The sequence below is a fragment of the Episyrphus balteatus genome, chromosome 1 (assembly GCF_945859705.1).
Source record: "Episyrphus balteatus chromosome 1, idEpiBalt1.1, whole genome shotgun sequence".
Classification (NCBI taxonomy): Eukaryota; Metazoa; Arthropoda; class Insecta; order Diptera; family Syrphidae; genus Episyrphus; species Episyrphus balteatus.
The window spans coordinates 41,294,671-41,321,129 of NC_079134.1; the positions used below are offsets into that span (position 1 = coordinate 41,294,671).

General features: G+C 31.1%; 1 protein-coding gene and 1 long non-coding RNA gene across 3 annotated transcripts in view; both read left to right on the forward strand.

Annotated features, from left to right (window-relative positions):
- The first annotated feature begins 20,512 nt into the window (after nucleotides 1-20,512).
- On the forward strand, nucleotides 20,513-21,299 carry LOC129921323 (uncharacterized). The gene is made up of 3 exons (XR_008773498.1): nucleotides 20,513-20,672; nucleotides 20,755-20,914; nucleotides 21,045-21,299. It is a non-coding gene; the product is annotated as an uncharacterized LOC129921323 (long non-coding RNA).
- Nucleotides 21,300-22,182: 883 nt separating this feature from the next.
- LOC129921314 (protein expanded) overlaps nucleotides 22,183-26,459 on the forward strand; it is a 55,333-nt gene continuing 51,056 nt past the window's right edge. The window contains exon 1 of one of the 2 annotated variants that reach the window (XM_056003102.1): nucleotides 22,183-22,657. The gene's annotated coding sequence lies outside the window, so the exon portion shown is untranslated. Of the gene's footprint in view, nucleotides 22,658-23,080; nucleotides 24,067-26,459 lie in introns of those variants that run through there. The other variant, XM_056003103.1, reaches the window with a different exon arrangement.

Genomic DNA, 26,459 nt, shown 5'->3' on the forward strand with positions numbered 1-26,459 from the left:
TGGGGGCAAAACGCCCATGGGCTCAAGTAGCATAAAAACCCGCTTAAGAGAAACCCTCTTAAGAGAAAAACCCGCTTATCTGAAACACGTTCCTGATCTTTAAATATTTTCTTCAGTTAAACGGGGACTGTGACAAATATATTATGTGTTGTGTATGTAAGCTCATTTAATGCAGATGGAAGTAATAGTAAATATGTTTTAATTTAAAAAAAAATTGAAAGAAAAATGATTTTTTGAACTTAAACAAAAATTAAATAAAAATATTGATACCATGCCTGATTTTTTAATTAAATATCTACATCTACATATGTATAATATTCCAGAGTACTAACACATACAAGGTGTGTACAAAAAAATGTTGAGTTTTCGCATACATTTGTACCTTTATATTTAAAAAATGTAAGAAAAATTGAAGAAAAATCGACGTTTTTTTGCCATAAAATAATGATTTAAAATGTCATTCGGCAGATTTTTTTTTCAAATAACTTCTTTTACGAATAATACTTGCGAAAAAATAGATTTTCCATCATTTTTCATCGAAAAAAAATCAAAAATTGGAAAATATATGGTGTTTTATACCCTCAGTTTTGGCATGTGCAAACAAAATTTCAAACGCAAAAATCTTTCTTATTTGACCTAATCCAGAAAAACTAAGAACGCCATCGTGTTCAGCATACTCGAATTATCTTTAGTAGACATAAGAGCCCTCTGTCGGTTTTTTGAACTATCACAGTGTAATTTATGAAAATTCAGCGGGTATGGGCGGTTGCCACGCCCCCTGGCTGAAATTCTCAAGTTTTAAATTTTTTCCTTTGTATTAACTACCAGCTCTACTATTCTACCAAATTTCAAGATTCTACGATAATCAGAAGTGCTCTATAATATATGATGAAAATTCAGCGGAAATGGGCGGATGCCACGCCGCCTGATTTGAAAATCTCAAATTTTCGATTTTTTCCTTTGTATACACCACAAGTCCTATCACCGTGTAAAATTTCAAGTTTCTACGATATCGGGAAGTTCTCCATAATTTTGATGATCTGTCAGTGAGTCAGTGAGTCAGTTACGGTTTTTGCGATTTTTGAAGCCCTATATCTCAGAAACTACTCATCGTAGGAGGCTGAAATTTTGTGAGGAGTTTGGTTTTTACGAGCTCAACAAATGTAGTGAGTTTGAAATTTCTAGCATCTTTGGTGTGGAAGTTAGAGGGGGGTCGAAAATGGCCTGAGTTGTTTCCTGTAAATAAGGGTGTAGTGCCAAAGTTGCTAGAGAACTTGGCTGGGCACTACCGTGCCCCTTGATTTAAATATTTCACTTACGAACTTTAAATCGTTCTCCCCACAACTAATGTTTTTAAAGCCGGTTCACCTCGTAACATCAAAACTACTGCACCGATTCTTTTGAAATTTGGAACACTATTTCTTTCCATATTTTTAAAGGTATCCCTGGAGAAAACATAATATTTATAAAAATCTATAAGTAAGGGTCGCTTTTGAGGAATTTTTTTTTCAAGGGGTCTTTATTTTCGGGGGTGCAAACTTGGGCAAACTCTTAAAATGCAAGATTGTTCTACATATCCAGCAGTTCAATAATATATTTTAAAAACACTAATGTTAAAAAACAACGAAAAAATTTTGTTAAAGAATGAAAAAAAAGTATTTTTTTATATGACTTTTTTTGAAAAAAAAAAAAAAATAAAAATGCAGTTTTATTGCAATTGCTTTGAATACTATGTACGTCTGCAAAGTTTAATCAAAATCGTTAGAGCCGTTTTCGAGTTATTTGGTTTGAATTGAAAAATTTGTATGGGAGGTACACTTTCTAAGAGAGATATAAATAAACAAAAAAAAACTAACTTTCAGAATTCCATAAAAATCATCTGTACCAAATTTGAAGAAAATACGTCCACCCGTTTAAGCTGTGGAAATGTGTACAGATGGACGCACAGACGCACGGACGGAATTGCGAGACCCACTTTTTTGTAATTCTAGATCATCGTAATGTTGGGGTTTTGATTAAAACCTCAAATTTTTCTTCGACACGAAACCAATATTTGCCCTATAGAGCAAGTAAAAAGTTTTGAAAACAGAGAATTAAACTTTGCGTTATTAATTAAAATTTAATTGAAAAATTCCATTTAAAAAGTTGACGAGATCTCCCATAAATTGGGTTTGAAACACCAAATTTCAGTATTTATCGACAATAAACTTTTGATACATGTGAAATTGCAATACTGCGATGATGAGTTTAATCCCTTTTCCATTTGACATGTAAACATTAGTTCTGTTTGAATTTTTAACTTCCTACTGTTAAATAAATTCTTTTTACTAACCAATTGTGTTAATGTGAATTTTTTTGAGTTTTTATCAATATACATAAGTGCATTTTTTGGATGGAAGCTTACAGTTTGATCAATTTCAATAGATTTTACGAAAAATGTATATTCTTGACAAAGTAGTGATTATTATAGGTAGGGGAATTTTTTGTTTGACAATTTAAAAAACTTCATTCGAAAGATAATGAAAAAAAAGGTTAAGGTCAGACGGGTTTTTTTTAAGTCTCTGCGTTTCAAAATATGAATTTTTGAGTTTTTATTTTTTTAAATTTTTTGTAGCATAAAAAAAATCTGAAGCTTATAGAACATGTTGCATACATGTGCAAAAAATTGGTATTTGGTAGTACGTGAGAAACCTTCAAGAATAATTTTGTGTATACTGGTAACTGAAAGTTAATTCGTTTATTTTCAAAAATGAATGACTTGGATTTACTAATAACTTGTGTTTGCTCAATTCCCATTTGCAACTTTTTTGACATATTTGTATCTAGAAAAATGTCTATGTGCAAGAATATTGACTTCAGATTAATTTAATTTAACTTCTTTAACAGCGAAAGATGCAGAGAAAGGAATTTAAAAAAATATTCATTTAGCGGTTTGCAGTTTAAAAAAAAGTTACAAAATTACTTTCGTCTAAAATATGTTGGGACTGAAATATCACATCGACCATTGAGATTTTCAATTCAGGGGGCGTGGTAACCGCCCATTTTCGCTGAATTGTCATCAAATATTTTAGAGCACTTCTAACTATCGTAGAATCTTGAAACTTGGTAGAATGATAGAGCTGGTAGTTTATACAAAGGGAAAAATTTTAATTTTGAGAATTTTAGCCAGGGGCGTGGTAACCGCCCATTTTCACTAAATTTTATCAAATTTTTTAGATCACTTCTGATTATCGTAGAACCTTAAAATTTGGTAGAATGGTAGACCCGGTTGTTTAAACAAAAGAACAAATTTAAAATTTGATAACTTTAGACAAGGGGCGTGGTAACCGCCTCTGAGTGTTCATCAATTATAGAGATTTTAAGTTCTACAGCAATACCTTGCAAAAAGTAGTGAAATCACAACAAAAACATTACTGTTAAAAAAGAGCCAAGCTCTCCTCTCCTATGTTGAAGTTATGCTGGCACAAAAAGTTCTGAAATGTAAAAGTGTACCAAGTTCTAAAGCTTGACTTTAATTTTGTATAAAAAAAATGTTGATTGTTTGCTTGGCAATTTTTCAAACAGCTTTAAAAATTGGTAATTTAAAGAAAAATTGTCAAGAGAACAATCAACATTTTATTTATACAAATTTAAAGCCAAGCTTTAGAACTTGGTTCACTTTTACATTTCAGTACTTTTTGTGCCAGTAGGTAACTGGAGATAACAGATTCTTAAAAATTTTAAAAATATTATTTCTTCTATTTTCAATTTGTTTTATATATTTTATATATATATTTTTTTAAGTTTTTATTAATAGGTACATAAAAATGCAAACAAATTCATAAAAAAGTTGCATTACATTTTTTTTTTTTAATTTTATTAACATACATTACATTTAAATTTTCCAGTAACACCTTAAATACGCTTGTGATATGAATAATTAAAAAAAAGTTGCATGAAATTATCCCCAAAATGTGAAAATTGAAATATATAAAAAAAAATGGAGCTCCTAGAAAGGAATCAGTATGGATTTTAGGCTTACTGAAACTAAAATCCATGTGATTTTTAATAATTTTTATTTTTGATAAAATGAAATTAGATACCATAAAAACTAAATATAATCTCAGCGTTATATTTGGCAATGTAGCTCTTAAATTCTTATTTTCGAGAATCGAAACATTTCAGAAGATTCAGTGCCGGTTTAAGCACTACCGGCGCCCCTAGGCAAGATTGCAAGTGGCGCCTCTAAAAAAAAATCATTTAAAAACGAAAACCCAAAATCCCAGAACCCCGAAAACTCAAAATCCAGAATGGGATCAAGAAAATTTTTTCGGGATTTTGGTTTCGAAAACGATCCTTAGTGTGTAATTGAGGTGTTAACAGGTACAAAACAATATACGTGTATGCTTCCGTTAATATCTCTTTTTTACATGATTTCAAGTTCTTCTATTTTTTTTTCGGGATTTTGGGTTTTCGGGTTTTGGTTTTTCGGGATCCTGGGTTTTCGGGATTTTCGGGATTCTGGGGTTTCGGGATTTTAGGTTTTCGGGATTTTGGGTTTTCTGGTTTTTGAGTTTTCGGGATTTAGGGTTTTCTGGATTTTGGGCTTCCTGGATTTTGGATTTCGGGATTCTGTCCGTCTTCCTTCTGTTTCTTTATTCATTTTTACAGTCTGGATATTCTCCATAAACTATTTTGTCCCGTCGGTCTATTCTTTTCAATATCCGGAAAAAATAAAGAAACACACTCCCTCTCTATATTGCCAGCTATGATTTAGTGATTTATATCGATACCTTCCCTTAAGAATGTATTAAGCGACATTTTTTTCGAAAATGACTTTTTGATGTGGAAATATACTATGAGTTGAGCTCCACGTTTTGGTACCATTTTAGTTGTTCTATCATGTATACAAATGAAACTAAAGAGAAAATAAAACTGTGCAACCCATACATTTAGTTTTTTGCGTTTCCTGAACAATTTTAGAAATGTCGCTTAATACATTCTTACCGGAAGGTATCGATATATAGGGGCGCCTTTGCAAAAATTGAATTGGTTGGAGGAATATTAAGATTGGTTTAGTCTTCCAAAAGAAATTGGGGCGCCTTGTTCTTCAAAGATGAACGAAGATTTTAGACACCATTGTCCTTCCGGAAGCCAAACAAATTAATTCAAAATTGGGGACAAAAAATACTAGCACCTTTGAAAAAGTAAAATAGAAAAAAAATTGCGGCGCCTTTGTGAAAGTAAAAATAAATAAAACATCGATTAGAAAGATTTCGTTATAACTTTTGTAAAAGTTCGGGGAGCCTTCGGCGCCCTCAATTCTTGCGCCCCAGGGCGGCGGCCCAGGCTGCCCCCCCCCCCATAAAATCGGCCCTGAGAAGATTGGTCTTTTCCGCAATCCTTTTTGTATAAGTCAAAATAAATCCGCAATCCCACTCAAAAATACATATTGAATTAACTCCGTGGGTTTTTAATTTATCTTTGTATACTTTTATCTCTCTCCTGGCAGCGTGTATTTTTTCTTTGCGGTTGAAAAATCCAAATCTCGAACGTCGAGCTTCATATTATTATGAACTCTTTCATTAAGGCAAACACAAAGTTGTTCAAGTTTTCTGTTTTCATGTATACTCTCGAAAAGCCGAGCTTATTATTTTGGATCTGCAGGCTATGTACCAGAACCCAAAAATGCAGATTTGATGACAAGTTCTTCTAAAGTTTAAAAATTCTCCTGGCTGAAGGACAAATTAAATTGTATCAAATATTTAAAACTTAAGGATGTTCTGTCATTTTCTCCGCACCTGATGACCTTAATCTAACAATATGATTAATATATCGCATCATCACTATTTGGTGAGTATAATATAGATCAAGCTCTTTTTAGTATAGAAATTCATTCGTCAATAGTAGTGACCAATCATGTCTCAGGCCTTTTGAGAAGAGAAGCATTCAACGGTTGAAAAATGTAAAAAAATATTATCTCGAACACTGCACCATCTATCTAGACTTGATCCAGCAATCTCATTTATTAGTTCTGGAATAACAAAGATTCTGAAACTTTTGATATTACATTTTGGGTTTTTGTCTCCAAGTTGTGGGTGTCAATGAAGTTTAATATTAAAAAAGATAAATTAAATGAAAAGATTAAAAACACAATTTATTAATTTATTTTATTTTATTAAAAATTATTAAATAATTTTCACAACTTTAATTTATTTTATTTTTAAGGCGACGCGTTTCGGAGTGTCTTACTCCATCATCGGGCTCGTGATGTTTTGATATTATGCATACAATAATGTAACTCTAGTTGATAATGTTTATACCTCCTTGACCTTGAAAAACCTTCTTACGTTCGTAAAAAAATTGATTAAAAAAATTTCAACACTTCACTGCTTTCAGAAAGTGTTTGATTTAAAAAAAATTGTCGTTATTTTATTGCTACAGGATCATTATCATGATTTATCCCAATACCTGAAATATATAAAAAAAATATGTATATGAAAGGTCGTAAGGACCCTTGTCCTTATATGTAATATCTTTCTTCTTATTGAAAATCATTTATCTGCATACAAAGTCATGGCAGTTAATTGCATTGTCAGCAAAAAAAAACCTCGCTGTAAAGAAAAAATTCCTGCGAATACCACAAAAATTTTGTCGTTCCAATTTGGAAGGAAATATAAAAATCTTCAAAATAAAAAAAACAATAAAATACAAAAAAGAAGCACGAAAAACTTAAAGAATTCCATTGCACGCTTTGTTTCCTTTTTTTCTTATTTTTATTGTTGTTGTTTTGTATCCCTTTTTTTTCTCGCTACTATAAATGCTTGCAGGTATTTTTGTTCAATTTTTTTATCCAAAGCCTCTCCCAAATGAAATGAACCAAAAAAAAAGAAGAAAAATTAAAATGAAAAAAATATTCAAGAAACAACGAACTCCAACGAACAAAAATCTAACCAAACATACCTACCCTACTTTCACTCGATTCAGCTGTCCGATTTCTTCGATTTCGACTTTTTTTTTATGTGAGTCTTCTACCCGTTTCTGGATTTTTTTTTTGTACGCGCATCAAATCGCATCGCGAATATGCATGAAATGGGAAATCTTTAAGAATTCAGGAGTGCAGGAGTAGGAGACAAGACAAAACCATAAGAAGATTCAAAGTATAAAAGACGCGTGCAGGAAGGAGCTTCTCTATACTCTACTCTTTACCAAAAAGACACAACCACACCATCTCTCTAATCGGACGCTCGATTACACACACTTCAAAATTCAATTGGGTGCAGATGGTGGAGTCACTTGTGGAATCCATGGAGTCATCTACAAAAAAAAAAATACGAAAAAAAAAAAAACAAAGTTACAAATTCAATTCCAAAGCAAAAGCAATACAGTAGCCGTCATGCAACATAACCACCTTCACCTGACCCCCTTCCCTAACACAAAACCCCAAACCAAACCACCGCCTTCGGTCCAGCTCTATCGAAGAACGAATGCACTTACAGGTTATACCCAGAAGACAGTCAAACATTTTTGCAAGAGGCCAAGATCGAGATCCTCGCCAAACTGGGGATCGTGAGGAGTGAGAGTCCGATGAGAGGAAGAGGTATGTGACAGTAATTCTGCACAAAGATTCGAATACAGTGTGTTCTGGCATAGAAAGATAATGACTTTTTTTTTATATATTTGAAATTGGTAACGCTAACTTGGTCAAGGGTTTTTGATTGCCACAATACAAATTTGGATTTAAACTTTTTTAAGTCTTGAGATCTTTGAATAATGCCGTAAAGATGTTTCTTTCTATCTTTATTTTTTTTTTAAGAAGCAGACCAAGAAGAAAATAAACCTCCTGCTATTTCCCTGCGCGAGAACCAAAACGGCATATTTGTGGTAAATTTCGGTTGCAAGACTCTTTGCAAAGAACGAAAATAATTCTCCAGTACTGTTTTCACACCTACAAAACTGGCCTTCTGAATTACAGATCAAAAGTACAAAAGTACAGTAATCTTAAGCATCAGACTAGACGGTGCGCCAAATCGGGTAGTTTATTGATTTTGACCCATTGAACTCCATAAGCTTTCAGACACCAGTTTTAAATGCAACATTGTTAAAAATGCGAAAAATTTCAAAAATACCCGATTTTTTGTTGATTTACGTTCTTTATGAATATCATAACTTTAGAGCTAATAGAATTTGATTTTCAAATTTCGCCAAACTCCTACTCTTTAAAGAACAATAAATTACAAAGATAGATTAATTTGACTGTCGTTTTTTTTGGGAAATATTAGCTTTTCCAAAAATCTTTTTTCATTTGTTGCTAGAGAGAATTTTCAACTACAACATCATTTTATTTAAAAGTTGTTCACTGTGGCGTATGCGTAATATTTTGCATGCGATATAGTAACTATTAATTGTAATTTGAATACGGTGTGACGGAAAGCTAAAGTGTACAAATTTAATGGAAGAGGGTAAATTTAGGTTGCACTTTTTTAAAACCAGAAACCCAACTTTAAATTTCTTACTTAGAAATAAATATTAAAATTAAAAAATTTACCATTTACCATAATGCTATTTTTTCGCAAAAAGAGCTTTTAGGGGTTTAACAAAAAAGATTTCTAATCCTGTCTAAAATAAATTCATTGTTTTTGAATAAAATACAAATATTTTTTTGATTTCAAGCAATATTTGTATATAAAAAACCAAAATTAAAGAAACATTTTTAAGGATTTAAAAAAAAATTAGATGTTTTTGTTTTGCAAAATTAAAAAAGTTGATCTGAATATTTGTGAACTAATAATTTCTTAAGAATGGAATAATATTTTTGAAATGTATGGATATGCATAAAAATGTACGTACTATTTAATTTTTGCTTTACTTTTTTATATTGTTTTCTTAAAATTCTTATTATTTTTTAGAATTTTAGAGCCGTTTGCTCAATCGAAACTTAAGCATTTAAGTTCCACATAAATCCTTATGTGGTAGAGGAATAAGTAGAAAATAAAAGTTTATGTTCGACATAAATTATTTATATGTTTCGATTCAGCAAATGGCCCTGCATATCACATTTTAGTTTGAGGTCTAAATAATTTCGATCAAAATGTGCTTTTGTAGTTTATAAGCATATAGATCTTAATAGGTAGGTACATATATATCACAATAAGTACAAAGGAGAGTGGGCATTTTGGCCCATTGGTGTAACACATTGAGACATACATCAAATGAAAGGTCTCGATGAGTGTACTATTTTTAATTTAATTTAATTTTAATTTAATGTGTGTCTCAATGTGTTACACCAATGAGCCACGTCCCATACAAAAGTGTTAAAAAAACGGAAAAATGCATTAAGTCATGGGTGAAAACTGGTGATGGAATAGCCCAATTGAACTTCCAACACAGTTATGTAATGTTTTTGAAACAATTTAATCGAGCATCTAGTCAAAATGTATACTTTTCTGAATTTTATTACACATATTTTTGAACATAAAATGCATCACTGCACTTTCCCTGCACGAGATACAGACTTGTACCCATATTAAAAAACAATACACTTATCGAGACCTTTCATTTGATGTATGTGTTACACCGATGGGCCACGTCCCATATGTGGCGATAGCCACTACATTTACCTTTTATTACTTGTTAATACTTTGTTTACGTTTTACTTTAAATTAATATTTCGATCCTTTCATTAAATTATTAGTTTTCAATTTTCATATTTTTCAATAATCAATTCTTGTTTATAATCAAATCAATAAAGACGTATTGAATAATTTCATAAGAAATAAAATATCTTTTATTTCCAAATTGGTGACCCCGACTTAGAATAAGTACCTACCAATCTTTAACAAGAATTCAAATATAAAATGAATGCAGAGCAGGAAGCTGAACTTGCTGCTCTCCGAGAAGAAAATTCTCGACTTCTGCAGAATCAACAACAAAACGCAAGACCTCCAACACAACCAACAATCAACCGTGTGGCAGTGAAACTTCCACCGTTTTGGGCCGAACGGCCTAGCTTATGGTTTTCTCAAGCTGAGTCCCAATTTATTATCTCGGACATAACAAATGAAACCACTAAATTTCATTATGTTGTTTCACAGCTGGATGGCTTCCGAAGTAGAAGATATCATAACCTCGATCCCAGAGCAAAACCCTTTCACTGTTCTAAAAAAGAAGCTCATTGAACGCTTATCAGCATCAGAAGAGCAACGTGTCCGACAACTCATCAGTGATGAAGAACTTGGTGATCGAAAGCCTTCACAATTTCTTCGTCACCTTCGTTCTCTTGCTGGTCCATCAGTTCTGCAAGACAATTTGTTGCGACAACTTTGGTTGCGACGTTTACCATCGAACGTTCAAGCAATCCTTACATCGAGATCAGATCTTTCTCCTGATCAGCTTTCTGAGCTTGCTGATAAAATCGTTGAAGTTTCTCCACCACCAATTCCTTTTGCTGTTCATTCGACATCAAATAATGACCAGAACCAAAATTCACAAGCCCTTTTGGAAGCCATTGACACTCTCACAAGACAAGTTGCCGAGCTATCTTCGAATAGAACTTTTCGAAATCGCTCTAAGGCTCGAGGAAGACAAAATTCAAGAAGCAGTTCTAAGTCTACTAAGAGAGAAGGATGGTGTTGGTATCACTCCAGATACCAGCACAATGCACGTAAGTGTAATAAACCTTGCAGTTTTCAGGGAAACTTAAACAGCAGTCTATAATGACGGCGAATGACTGCAATGTTCCTGGAAGCCGTCTCTTTGTAACCGACCAAAATTCAAAACATCAATTCCTCATCGATACCGGATCTGACCTATCTTGCTTTCCAACCCGGCTTTTACCAAAACGACGTCCTTCCACTGATTACGATTTAAGCGCTGCAAATGATACCGTAATAAAAACATATGGATTTCTGCACCTCGATCTGAATTTGGGATTACGACGAAGTTTCATTTGAAGATTCGTTGTAGCTGACGTAAGCATTCCTATAATAGGGTCAGACTTCCTTGCCCACTATCATTTGCTACCTGACTGTCAATCGAAATGCCTAATCGACACATACACTGGACTTCAATCAACTGGAAAAACCACTTCAATTCAGCACAACAGTGTGAAAACAATTCAAATTTCATCGCCATGCACTGCTTTATTGACTGAATTAAAAGAAATTACTCGTCCTGCTGGTTTGCCTAGAGTTATTAAGCAAAGCACAAAACTGTGCATCATATCCGCACAACACCAGGCCCTCCAATACAGTGTCGCCCTCGTCGATTGGCTCCAGAAAAACTAAAGATTGCCAAGAAGGAATTTGCTGACATGTTACTTGCTGGAACTATCCGACCTTCAGATAGCCCATGGTGTTCACCACTTCATCTAGCACCTAAAGGCGATAATGGTTGGCGTCCCTGTGGAGATTATCGTGCATTGAATGCCCGAACGATTCCAGATAAGTACTCTTCTCGTCATATCCATGATTTCACTTACAACATCAATGGAAGCAATGTGTTTTCAACTATTGATTTGTTGAAGGCATATCAACAAATTCCCATTAACCCTGATGACGTATGCAAAACAGCCATTACAACTCCATTTGGTTCCTACGAGTTTATGTTTATGACTTTTGGACTGAGGAATGCTGGAAACACCTTCCAACGTTTGATGGATGAAATTCTATTTGGACTGGACTTTTGCTTCACATATGTAGACGATATTCTGGTTTATTCCAAGACCACAGAAGAACATATGAACCACTTGCGCCTAATTTTTGAACGACTTTCAAATTATGGTATGGTCATAAATCCATCAAAGTGCGTTTTTGTTGCTTCAGAAGTAAAGTTCCTTGGATGCACTGTAAATTCTGAAGGATAAAATATCTTTTATTTCCAAACATACAAAAGTGCCGAGTCTCCTTTATTTTATTTGAATTTTTACAAATAAATTACACTGTGCGACAAAATAAAAAAAAAAAAATACACCCGAGAAATAACTTAGTGTAGGCTGTTCGTATGGTCGAATAATGTATAAAAATATTTTTGTTATATTTTTGGAACCCTCCATTTTTTTTTTATTTACAAAAAACCATTTTTACAGACCTTACGATGTAATCTATCAATATTTCAGTCATTTTTCTAACTACTTTCAATATGTTATATGTTTTTGGAAAGAGGATTTCCAGACCTTTTGAATGATGTATAGAAGTCTATTGTTTAAACAAATTAAGTGTAGGTTTTTATCCCACAAATCTTGTAAAAGTGATTTTTTTCCCAATTTTTTCAACTTTACCCAATTTTTTTTGCAAAATAAAAGAAACAAAAAAATAAAGTAAGGTTATATTCTGAAAGAATATACATTTAGGCACAAATTGGCGTATTTTTTTATTGAATTTGATCAAAACTGCGGAATCTATGCTATTTTTTCGTAAATAGAAAATGTGGCTTTTCATGATGTGCTGTGCAAGGTGCACAATAGGGTGTTCGTTATTTTAAAATAATAAGATTTTCTATTCTCCTAGGATCTTAAATGATTGGAAATAAACTAAAAAAAATATTCTCCAAGTTTCAAGTCTCTAACTTAATTCTAACCCGTGCCGCCAAGCGGTTGAAGTTTCTTATGGGAATAACATGGGGTTTCTTGGACCTTGTTCGATCAATTTTAAATTCCAGCCAAACCATTCGTTCAAAAAACTTAAAACTTTACAAACTCAAATTTAATAAGTGTAGCTATCATTTGAAAATTTTTCAGATTTTTAATTGTTATAATTTTATAGATTTAGCTTGATAAAAAAAGTCATTTTTTCAGACTTTTTCAAAAATCGCTTTTTACACTTTTAATGCCAAAAATTTAAAAAACTTACATTTTTAATTACAAATAAGCATAGCATGTATATTTAAAATGCAAATTCAATTCATAGTTATATAAACAATTTGTTGTGTATTCATTCTTCAAGTCACATCGATATTCAAAAAACGTGTTCCCGATTTAAGAAAAAGTACTGTAGTAAATAAATAAAAAACTAGTTAATTATATAACTTTGAATTAAATATAAATTTTAAATATACATACTACGCTTATTTGTGAATAAAAATGTATGTTTTTTAATTTTTTGACATTAAACGGGTAAAAAGCGATTTTTGAAAAAGTCTGAAAAAATGACTTTTTTTACCAAGCTAAATCTATAAAATTATAACAATTAAAAATCTGAAAAATGTTCAAATGATAGCTACACTTATTAAATTTGAGTTTGTAAAGTTTTAAGTTTTTTGAACGAATGGTTTGGCTGGAATTTAAAATTGATCGAACAAGGTCCAAGAAACCCCATGTTATTCCCATAAGAAACTTCAACCGCTTGGCGGCACGGGTTAGAATTAAGTTAGAGACTTGAAACTTGGAGAATATTTTTTTTAGTTTATTTCCAACCATTTAAGATTCTAGGAGAATAGAAAATATTATTATTTTAAAATAACGAACACCTTATTGTGCACCTTGCAATTCACATCATGAAAAGCCACATTTTCTATTTACGAAAAAATAGCATAGATTTCGCAGTTTTGATCAAATTCAATAAAAACATACGCCAATTTGTGCCTAAATGTATATTCTTTCAGAATATAACCTTACTTTATTTTTTTGTTTCTTTTATTTTGCAAAAAAAATTGGGTAAAGTTGAAAAAATTGGGAAAAAAATCACTTTTACAAGATTTGTGGGATAAAAACCTACACTTAATTTGTTTAAACAATAGACTTCTATACATCATTCAAAAGGTCTGGAAATCCTCTTTCCAAAAACATATAACATATTGAGAGTAGTTAGAAAAATGACTGAAATATTGATAGATTACATCGTAAGGTCTGTAAAAATGGTTTTTTGTAAATAAAAAAAAAATGGAGGGTTCCAAAAATATAACAAAAATATTTTTATACATTATTCGACCATACGAACAGCCTACACTATGTTATTTCTCGGGTGTATTTTCAGTGTCGCACCGTGTTATTAACAATAAAGCGAAGTGTCAACTGAATTGAAATATTAGTTGAATTTGATCACAGTTAAATTGGATTATTTTTATAAAGGTATTTCCTTACAACACAAACAAAAAATGTTTGCCTTAATTTATTTAACTCACTCATTCATGGCATCACGATTAAAGACATATAATGTCAAAATTTAGTCACTGGATAATATTTTAATGAGCTCTTGACCCTGTTTAATTTTAAAATTCATAGGATCAAATCCTATCGAATAGAATGGTTTGGTTCAAATCCGATTTTTGTTGCAGATCAGTGCAACTAAAGCTTATGACTTTTTTTCTTAAGTCTTCATCTTTTCTTACAGCAAAATCCAAACAAAGTGTTTTGCTTCTTCTGTCACTTGCTATATACCGCTTCGAAGTAGCCATATAGCTCATAAGAGGCCCTTCTGTGCGATCGCATATCTAATCTAAATAATTGGTGTCATCGTGAGGCCCTCTGCCATGCCAAGCCACCAAAGGAAGGAGTCTAAAAGTATTGTTTTAATAAAAAAAATATTAATGAAAATTATAATTGTATAAGCACAAAAACTGATCAAGTAAATACCAATGCATAAATGGGTCACGGGGGTGTATGCGTAACTTTTTTTTTTGTAAAAGAACTTAAAAAGTTATAGGTAAATGGTTGGGTTTAATTTTACATGTAATGTGTAAAAATCACAAAACCCCATACTTTAATGCTTTATTTTCTTATAATATAAGCCGAAAGATCGAAATAACGATTTGGTGCGATTCGGCGATATAAATATTAAATTAACTCTTTAACATTTAAAAAAAAAAAAAAAATTACGCATACACCACAGTGACCTTAGCATACCAATAAATAAATATTTATATTAAAACGATTATTTTATTTTTTATATTAACAATCACAATCCAAGATTTCATTGACTCAATAAAATTAAGGTTCCAATGCTTTTTACAGTTATTATTATAACATACATACAAGCAAATGTTAGACCTCAATAAAAATTGAAGAATTTTTTTAACTTAGTAGGTACCTATTTTAAAAGCTATTAATTAGCTGAAACTGTTTTGTCAAACACATCAATGAGGGAAAAAACAACATAAAATATCTTTGAATCAAAGTTGAAATATATGTAACTTAAAAAAAATGTTAAACAAAACTATCAGACGATAGCTAAAGATGCAATCTGTTGAAGTTATTTTTAACAGTGAGTTTGCCTTTTGGTTAAGCATTCGACTAGTAATCTAAAAAAATCAATACTATAAATGAACGAAAACTTCTAGTATTCAATTTATTATTATTTTAAATTCTTTCTTGCACCACACACTGTTTTTCGTACCTGTGACGCCGCATTTAAGCGGCATAATATCTATCTACTGGCTATCTTGCGATGCATCTTTGCAATGCGAAAAAGAAAGCTCACAAATTCCATCACCTGAATTGAAGAGCAAGAAGAAGTATGAAGAACTTGATGATGATCGTCATCACACACAAAAAACGTTGCCCCGCGCAAAGATGATAATGATGATGATAATGACAAAAGATGATGATGTTTGAGATGCGCAAAATGATGATGATGGTGATGTGGTCTCTTCCTTCTAACCGGCTTTGTTGGTCTGGGCTCTTGGACCAGCAGAGGCGGCATGGCGATTCGGTGTCGCTGTTGAATGCTTGACTTGAAAAAAATTCTTCAAAAAAAAAAAAACAAAAAAAAAAAAAGAAACACTTCAAATAGCAACAACAACAACAATATGGGGGCATTTTGAGATTGTTATTTTGATGTTGAGCTCCATTTTTTTTTTTGTTTTATTTCGTTGTTCAATTTTTACTTCTCTTGCCTCGTCTTAGTTTGTTTAAACCTTCTCTCTCTGGCCATCCAATCTTTTTTCCATCTTCTTCTTCTTCTTGGACTCGAACTCGGACTCAGATGGAATTTCACGTTAATTCTGTTGTAATTTTCTACTTTTGCCCCTGCCACCATATAATAATAATAAATTCTTGTGCTCTTTGGGGTTTTTTTTTTGTTGTTGTTGTTGTTGTTTTTGACTTGCCTTGAAGACCTATGGTGGAGTATAACAAAATTTATATGTATGTACCACACGGGTATTTTCGACGACTTGTGCTTTTGCTCCTTTTTGCATTATTCGCGCGTACAGGCCAACATCAAGCAGAATATAAAACCTGTAATACCTGATGGAGGAGCAAGAGACCCCAAAACACGGTCGTCCGTCCGAGCTGAGCAAAACTCCTCGTTTGCCATAGCCATGCTGCTGCGTCTCTCAAGTCTTAAAAATTCCTTACACCGCGCTGAATTCTTTTGCCTATAAGCCATGCTTTGGCAGTCACAAACTTTTTTTTTATGTTTTGCTTCATTTTTGATTGTTTTGTTCGTGTTTTTTTTTTTTTTTAATTTTTCTCAGTGTACAACATTTACTAAAAAAAAGTATCTTGTATCTCCATCTATACGTACTCTAAATTTCTGGGTTGAAATTTGTTGTGCTTTTGATACTTGAAATGGCTTGACGCTGAGCGCGCAAAAGCCGCTTCAATGGATGACTGTGTGGAGTGGATTGGAGATGGGACAAGGGGGGGCTATGATGGTGATGGTGGTGACTCTGAGTTCTGACTATTTGCAACAACAATGACAACGTGACGTGCGAATACTTTTGCGCTGAGTTGGGTTTCGTGTGTTGGGTCCAGGTTCGAGAGAGAGAGAGAGAGAAAGAGAGCTAGCGCAATGCACACGAGATACTCGAACCTCCATCAGGTCTGCACTTTTCTATCTAACTATAGCCATTTTTATAGCTATGGCTATATAATTGGATTGGATGTCAGTCATTCGGTCGAGGAGCGGGCGCAAGGCGCAACAAAGTGGACAAAGCTTCTGCGGTGTATACATAAACATATAATAGAGAATCGAGTGAGTGAGTGGTCTGCGCCGATCAAAGCGACGACGACGACGACGGACATTACAAACAACGATCGTGTTCAAGCCCAGTAAACACTCTGGAATGCGCCTTCCGAGAGCTCGAGATATGAGCCTAGTCGCGCAAGCTGGTGGAATAAGTTTTAGTACAACGATGACTACGATCCGCATTCGCCATCATCGCCAGAGTTTATTTTTATTTTTATGAAATTTTTTATTTTCTTTCTCAATTCTTTTTCATCTTTTCCAACTCTAGTTGGATAGTTGTTCCAAAGTCGAAGTCGTATAGTCTTCGTATTCATTGCTGGTTTGTCAATTTTTATATATGTATTTGGCGCATGCTTGAATTTCACATATACCTACATTCTATACTTTGGCAAATAAAAAAAAAAAAAAATTTATGATTCGCGGTATTAAATGTTACCAGATGTGCATAAGATGGAATGCTTTTTATACAAAAGAATTTGGTTTATTTTTAGATTTGCTGAGAGTCTCAAAAATTCAAAAACTGCTTTATGAAATAGCATCTTGCAAAATTGCAGCTGAGAAAATATTGCAACTTCAATTCTTAGAATATAAAAAGTGGAAACATTGAAGTTGAAAGTAAGCTGTAAAAGTTCAACCGCATGTTGGCTTTGCTTAGACAAATCGAAATTTGTTTTCTTCTGTACTCAGTTGTCAAGTAGGTTGCAGTTTTTCATTCAATTTGCGTTATTTTTCTGATTGTCATTAACTAGATTTATGTTGCACAGCAAGTCTAAATGTGATTCTTAAAAGATTAGGGCAGATACAAAATTTCTTATTTTGTCGAAATTTCTTGAGCGTTAAATTTTAAATAACGCATTGCAATTCGTTTCATAGTATTATGAAACGAAATTCAGTCAGTTGCAATAAAGTTTTTAGACTAGTATTTTCGAATTTTTCATCAGGTTTGCACCAGGAAAACTTAAAGTAGCAAATTTTGTATTAAATATAAAATCAATACGTCCTTTATAGTGGAGTAACTTAAAGCTCAAAAAATGGCAATATTAGGGAAATCGGCCGAACAGCTCTGATTTTGATGATTTGTTTTTCAAACTTCGGTAATTAAAAATACTTTAAAGTCTATAGATTGAAAATTGCCGGTGTTGTAGTTTTGATTTTTTAAATTTAATTGAAAATTTTTGTAAACAAAAAAAATAATTTTTTTTTCAAAAATTTTGCTTAAATTTCATAAATTTACTAATGCCAAAAGATTGTCTAGGCAATTAAAGGAAAACAACTATATGGAAGTGAAGGACAATCTTTAATCGTTTAAGCGATAAATGCAATTTTCTCACATATTGACTTCAAACACAAAAAAAAAAATTTTTAACGCAACGGCAACACCTACAGTAATTAAATATACATTTTAAATTGATGAAAGCGTTCTTAAAAAAATGGTTATTATACTCAGATTAATTTTTCAATTTTTTGGCCACATTTATTATGATTTGAAATTATAAAAGGAAATGTTAAAATGTATTACAGTTTATGAAAAAAATTAAAAAGTATTCATTTTCGAGGAATTATTTTAATAGAAGTTTTGAAGTTTTTTTTTTAAGTTCAACATTTAAATATAAAATTATTTTTTCTTCATTCAAAAGCCCTTATTGTTGAAAGTTAAATAGCAAAAGTTTAAAGTTCTTAGTTGCCAAAGTCTTTGAGAGATTCAATTATTTTAATGCAAAAATTCAGTTTTTATCAAAAAAATCCAATGAAATTTTTAATTTTTTTTTTAACTGTAATAAATATTAGATTTTCCTCTTCGGAATTCATCTGATAATATTTATGGGGAAATTTTTTTTTTGAATAAATCCATATTTTACTACGAAAAAGTTTGCAAAAAAGTCATTTAAAAATTTTTAATAGATAACGTTTTTTTTCCAAAATTCTGAGTTGAGGACCATTCTTTTAAAAACTCTTGATTAAATTTAGTGGATTTTAATTTTATTTTATTTTAATAGGAATGAGATTCTGGCTTTTTTTAAACGTGCATGCAAATATTGTAGGTGTTGCCGTTGTGTTCAAAATATTTTTTTTTTATTGTTTGAAGTCAGTTTGTGAGAAAAATTGCATTTATCGCTTAAAAGATGGAAGATTGTCTTATACTCCCTTATATTTTGTTCCTTAAATTACCTAGAGAATCTTTTATTATCATTTATTAACAGGGTAGACAATTTAGGCCCATTTGCTCATACGGATCATAAATTTGAATCATAGCTAGGTCGAACATAGTCTTTATGTTTTACTTAGTTTATTCTAAGTTGTTAAAAAATATTTATGTTTAACCTAGCAATGTTTTTCTTTCATGCGAGAAATCGCTGAGAACTTCAGATTTGAATGTCAAATCGATCCAAACGTCAGTTAATTTAAATTTATTTTAAGAAATTAAGCTGAAATTTTTCAACAATTTTGTTATTTTGTGGCTTTGCATTTGAAAAAATTAGTTAAATACAGTAAAAGTGGCAAAAAATGTGTGTTTGAATTAATAAAAAAAAATATTCATGTGATGAAGTTTTTTTACAAATGTGTTTGTGTGTCACAATTAAAGTGACAGAAAATTGACAAATACTTCTTTAAACATTTATGCGACGAATTATACCATGGTTAACATTTATAAAAGTGAGTTTACCATTCTTAAATTAATAACTGATGTTAATTTTATAAATAAAATCGTTTTTAAGGGATGTTATGGCTTTTTTCTCAATAAAAATTTCTTATGTAGAACCTTAAATCCTTATGTTCTACTATTTCTTGCCCCTAAGTTATGTTAAACTTAGACGAATTTATGACACGAATTGAAGTTCGTGCAAACGATTATGTAGAACTTATGGGTTTATGTTTCACATAAAGATTTAAGATCCGTTTCAGCAAATGGGCCTTAAAATGTTTTAAGTATAAAATTGACTACTTTGACTTTAAAATACCCAGCTTTATAAAAATGTTGGATTTGTGTCTCTTCTGAAAAAAAAAGAAATTTATCTACCTACATACTTCATTTCATTGAATTTTCAAAGATTTTTGAAAATATTTAATTGTCAATTTTTTTTATAAAAAAAAACAACTGACATTTATTTAAAAATCTAAATTTTAAGAAAATTCATTAAACCGTTCTGGAAAAATAAAAAATTATTCTAGAAAACTTATATTCAAACTTCTTAGTTCTTAAATAAAGATTACTTCAAGTTCTTTGAAATTGGTTAAGCCATTTTTGTGAAAGGCACAAATCAAGAAAACGGTTCTATGGCAGGCAACGCAAATACAGTAATTTTGGTTTTACAGGATTTTGACCATACGAAATTTGGAACATGTGAGAAATGCTTTAGTTGACTCGAATGTGTTGTTGAAAATCCAATGAAAACTAATGTGAAAAAACCATTCGACAGATTCACCCGATTCGTTTTCTCCGTTTTAAAAACCTGTCAAAGATAATATATTTTTACAAAAGAACAGCAAATTTGCAAATTTTTTCAAGTGAAGTCTTTTGTTATAAATATAAAAAAAGGAATACTTCAAAAAATGGAACGTTCAACATTCTATACTTTTGTTAAAGATAGCAATTATTAAATATTTTACTTCTGTCTACAGAAATCATGTCAAAAAATACTCTTTAATAAAGATAATTTGAAAAAATTACCTGTTTGTAATAAAAATTTCATCAGAGTGTATAGTATAATGTATACTTTTCTGTCACCACTACAAAAATATTTCGACATTTTTAAGTGTGATTTTTACTGCAGTGGAGAGCGCTATAAGGTATGTGAAGACACTATTTAAAAATTCTAACTGGCCAGAATTTTTGAATATTAAGCAAAGTAAATCTTTTTGAATTATTGAGAGCTGTAAGTTAAGAGCATGGCTAACGATTTCACCAGGATTCGAAAGGCATAGAACGTCACTATCAGGGAAAGTGGAATGCAAGAACAATGGGAGTTAAAGTGAGATGATTCAAGACGGAAATGCAACTGAAGATTTCACAGGTTTCAAACCACTGACAGGTATTTTTCTATTTGGTTTCGATAGCCAATTTTAAAAACTATAGTAGGTAATTAATCACTCTCTGTTGAAGAAATTGTTCTATTGTATTTCTAATCAAATCTTAACCAGAAATCTTTTCCATATTTAAAGTTATAGATTTCCTGTCTCTATTTGATGGTTATCATTTCCGATATTTACTTTGGTGTACCTACTTATTTTCAAGAAATAATATTTTGAATTTCGAACTTCATATACCTACTTGGCTTGGATTCATAATTTTGTCAAAATGTTATTCCAATTTAGTTGCGCTAATAATAAGTTTTATCCGTGGAACTGAAAGATAAAATCATGATTTTTTTTTCAATAATTTGTTTCTTTTCAAAGTATGTAAATATCCTTAAATAATGTCCCTTTTCGTTGAAATAAAACAAAAATACCCTTGCTTAGCTGTTTTCATCTCGAATCGACAAGATCACAATGAAGGACTACGTTGGGCGCCATTTCTATTATGTGTAGTTTGTTTTCTTAATTTGTTTTTAATAATACGCTGAACATTCATGATCATTAAAACATCTTAAATATTTGCGCACTACATCAACATGATTAAAGGAACCCATGCGCTCACCATATGTTGAAAATCCTCACATTGGGCGCCATTTTAGGATTAATATTTCTTTATTTGAACTACAACTATTTAATTTACAAATCTACTGCTGTTCACTGTTATAAGAATATAACACAAAATTACAGCACGAACCCCTAATAATAGCTTGTCAATATCTATTGTATAAAAATCGACCTTTTTTTAAGTTAATCGTCCAACCACCTGGCAATACTGGAGATCCCGCTGAGATCTTGTTCGCTGGAGCTGCTTGCTACTCGGCTCGCAAGTCTGAGATTCAAATATTTTCCAACCCATCAGCGCTCACACAAAACGAACACAGACCAGTGTACACAAAATACAAAGAAAAAAAAAAAAAAAAACAAAACAAGAGACCGCGCGCTATTAAGCTGCAAATACTCATTCGATTTTCAGTATCTCTTCTAAGTATTAGTGACATTCCAATCTTCATTTTTATATTAGTGTGGCAGTGATTTTGTAATCGTATTGGTGGTATGAAAAGAAAAAAAAAAAAAAAAACCATACTCAAAAAGCAAAATTGTATACAGAAAGAAGACTTGGACAGTAAAAATAAAAAAATAAGAAAATAAAATGAAACGAAAAAAAAAACATGTATCTACAGCGGGTGCTCATTTTTCGATTACGATTTCTAGTTAGTTTGGTTTTCGGTGCTGAGCATTCCGCAGTGTTTGCTCCCGACGAGCGATCGCACGTTGATATATACAATTTTTTTTAACTTTTTTTTTTTTTTTGAATATACTTCTACTTGATTTTTGAACCGCATTTCAAAATATCGAAAACGCTACGCGAACCCGCTAAATAGATGATTGAAAAAAACAAAAACGACTATAAACGCCGCGAATAAAAAACGATTTTAAAAAAACGTGGCTAAAAAAATCCAGATTTTGTAAAAGCAAAAAAAAAAAAAAAAAAAAAAACTCGAAAAAAAAAATTGTATTGAAATTTTTTGAAAAATTTCAAAAAAATAAAAAAAAAACAACTTTCATTGAAGCTCCTACCTCTTATGCCTACCTGCCTTAGATACAGATACAAAATTTCAAAAATTTGATCAAATCATTTTTGATAGTGTATACTTGGAATTCCACAATATTTGACACACCAGCAATATAGTGAATATAGGGTTTGTTTTGCTTTTTTTTTGTTTTTAATCTAAAAAAAAAAATATATCCATATAGGTATAATAGATATTGTATCTTCAAAGTGTATCTTTCTCTTCAAGCTATATTATCTACCTACAACATACCTACGAGCTAAAAGGCATACAAAAAAAAACCGATCGTTTTTGGGATTGTATTTAGGATTTACCTGCTGCATGTGTGCTCTCTCTCTCTCTTTTGCTCTCTCTCTCTCTGCCTCCCGCATTCTCTCGATCTTGTTAACTCTCGCTCCCTCTCCCTGAATTTCAATTATATGTGTTTTTTTTTGTAGTTCAATTGTATGAAATAATAATAAAAGATACTTGAAAAATAATTTAAAAAAAATCATTTAATAACTGAGAGAAATACTTGGCGTATCTAGTAACACTACTTGGTGTTTACATTTGTATTGGTTGCCTCAATCCGGAGTAAATTAAAACAAAATTCTAAAAAAAAAAAAAAAAATCGAACTCGTTGGAATGCAGCACGATCAGGTCTTGAGAGGTCAAATATTTTACACACAAAACGGTGATCGATAGATTGATCGTTAAAAATTAAAACAATTCCACCTGTGATCGTAAAAATGTAATAAAAATTAATATCGTAAAAAAATATCTGCAAACTTAAAAGATACAAAAAAAAAAAATTAGATTCAATAAAAATATTTTAAAAGTGATAGAAAGTTATTAAGAAAAAAAAGATATTATAAATCTAAAAAATATCTATAATGGTTGATCGTTTACGATATTAAAACGCGTTTTGCGGTGTGATATTTCGAATTCCGCACCTCCCGCCATATAACAACAACAACAACAAAAAACCACCAATACCACTCTACTAAAAAAATTATTATCTTAAGCTATTTTGTGCATTTGTTTTGTTATCACGTGTAAAATAAGTGTAGATATTATTTTTTTTTTTATATTAATTTAATACACACAAAAAGAAAAATATTCATAGAAGTGAAAATATATATACATAAAATATATCTATAGATATAAAAAAAAAAAAATAAATAAAAATATTTTTTCTGTTGAAGCATAAAGTGCAGTGTGTGCAGTGTGTGACCGTCACCAATTGGGAATTTATTTAATACAAAAAAAAAAAATTAAATAAATAAAAAAAAAATTATCGTCAGATAAAAAAGTCGAGAGAAAAAAAAGGAAATTTTTTTTTTTTTAATTTTTTGAATAAATTCTGTTCACTGATTGTCTACTGGATTTGATCAAACATTTACTTGGATTTTTTTTTTTTAATTTCGTTTGTTTTGTTTGTTTGTTTGTATCTTACGGATTAACTTCAGAGTAGAGAAGAACTTAAGAAAAAAAAAATAATAAAAACACATATGGACTAACAAACATATGGACACAATGTGTTAGCATAGTGTGTGCAGGTAAATTTTTTTTTGTTTGTTTGTTAGAATTTTTAGAAAAAGAATGTAATTTGAATTTCATGTTTGTTCGTTTGCGTTGTTTTGGGATAAGAAATTTTGATTTTCTTGACCTTGATTTTGGAAAGAGAGAGAGATTGAAAAACACCTTGAACTTAAAAAGTAGAAGGGGATAAACGGTATAATCCATGTGCATATTTTGTACTTTCAGAATTTTAGGTAGGTATGCAAAAGAGAGCAGAAAAAGAAAATCTCGAAATTTGGGATTGTCCGATTTGACTATTTGACGGTTTGGAAAGATTAACACCTTTTTTTAGGTTGATCTTAAAATTAAAGTCTCCAGCCTTAAAATTGTGAAATACTTAAATTGTCAATTAATACGAATTTTTGAACACACGTTCAGTTTTCATGGTTTAAATAAGTAACAAATATTATAAAAGTATTATGTAAATAGTCTTTTTAGGACATGTTTTGATATGTGCTGGTTACTAAACTTCATTTACTGAAATCAGAAGAAAAAAGATTTGAGTAAATTGAACTAATTTTTGAGAGAGCTAAGCTTCTATGCTAAATTCATCATTTCAAGAATACTTTTAGGTTTAAGTCAAATTTTGACAAGTTTTCCACACTCAGATATTTAGGCACAATTGGAAAAAGTTTTTTTTTTTGCACTCCCAAATTCTGTATGACAAAATTGTTTGTGTTCCAAAACTCTGTAATTTAATAATTCTGCCTTGAAAAATTCTGTCTCAGTGTTTTTTTTTTTTCTTTGATGGTTTACAACATTTTGGTTCACAGAATTTTTCAAATCCCGAATTGTTGGAAATCCATTTTGGTGCTTATGGAATATTTTTTTCAGGTTCTTAGGGGAAAGTGGCCTAAAATGGCACCCCAAGGTAAAATGCCCCCCTTGCTAGAAATCGTAGAATCGAAAATAATTAGAAAGTTTTATGAACGCGATTCTTTAGTTTATCTGGCAAAACCAACATAAATACGAAATTTCAGCAACTTCAAGCCATTATATGAAATTTGACAGGTCAAACTGTCTCTATCCACCTCAAAAAGTACACTCGTTAAAATTTTGTGAATTTTTTTTTGCAAAAAAAAGTATAGGTAAAAAACATTGTATTTTGGAAAAAGAAGTTAATGTATGTACACATAAAGTATTTCGTATTAATTTACTGCAATAAGTTGGTTTAAAACGATTTTAAATTTTTTGGTGCAAAAATTAAATTGAAAAAACTCAAAATGGGCAAAATGGCCTACTTAGTGCTCGGGTAAAATGGCATACCTATTTGACATGTCATTTTAAATTTTTTTCACATTTTCATTTTTTTAAAGTGAAAATAGTTGCTATTTATGAACAATGTACAAAGTGGAAGTCCTGGATTGAGGAAAGCTTTTGATTCCGTCAAAAACCTGGAAAAAAGCATCAAAAACATTCAAAGTTCCAAAAACTACAAAAACGAGACGAGCAACCAAAATGAACTGGGTTTTGAGTGACTCGTAGAAAGATCTGGGGGGATTAAGCACCACTTGTTCCAAGAAAATGGAAAAGTGTGCTATTTTACCCGGGTAAATTTGATCAGTGAAATTTGTAGACGTCTTGAAAATTAAAAAAATTAAATACTTTTTGGAACTTTTTTAACTCGCAAATGAAAAAATGTGAGAGTAATATATTAAACTTTGAAAAGTATATAGCATTTAAGTTTTAATGCTGCTGTTTTTCGAGATATAGGACATTTTCCTTAGTCGGGCCATTTTAGGCCACCTTCCCCTACTTCTGCAAAACTTGATTTTAATAAAAGGGCTGTAATAAAATTTTTGACCTAGGCTTATTTCAGTTCAAGACCATTTCTATAAGCCCATTAATTTTTCAAATTGCAATTTTTTTTGTAGGTAATCAAATTAATTTTTCAGAATTGCAATTTTTTTTTCTAATTTTAGTACTTATTTTGGAATTTTTATTGTTAGGACCTACTCCATTTGAAAACAAAATTGCTGTTAATAGACTTGTTTATTACTACTTAATTTTTTTTACTGGACATTTATAAAATAATACACCAAGTAATTTGATGAAATGCATTTTTGTCCATCAATGTTCGAAACTTGCAGTTTTCATGAGAGTCTTTATCCAAACAACATCCAATGAAATTTTTTCAGGGCTACTTCTGTTTGCCAAAATATTCGATTTCGAAAAAGTGGATGATGTTTGAAAAGAAGAGCAATATTTTGAAAAACCATTATCAAAACCGTGATTCATTGATTTTGTCAGCAAATAGTCCCTAAAAGCTTAAATTATTGAAAATTCGGGTATTTTTCCTTATTTTTTTGTGAATTTTTGACAAGTGACCGAATTACATTACAAAATTGGATTCCTTTGTTTTCTTTAGGGT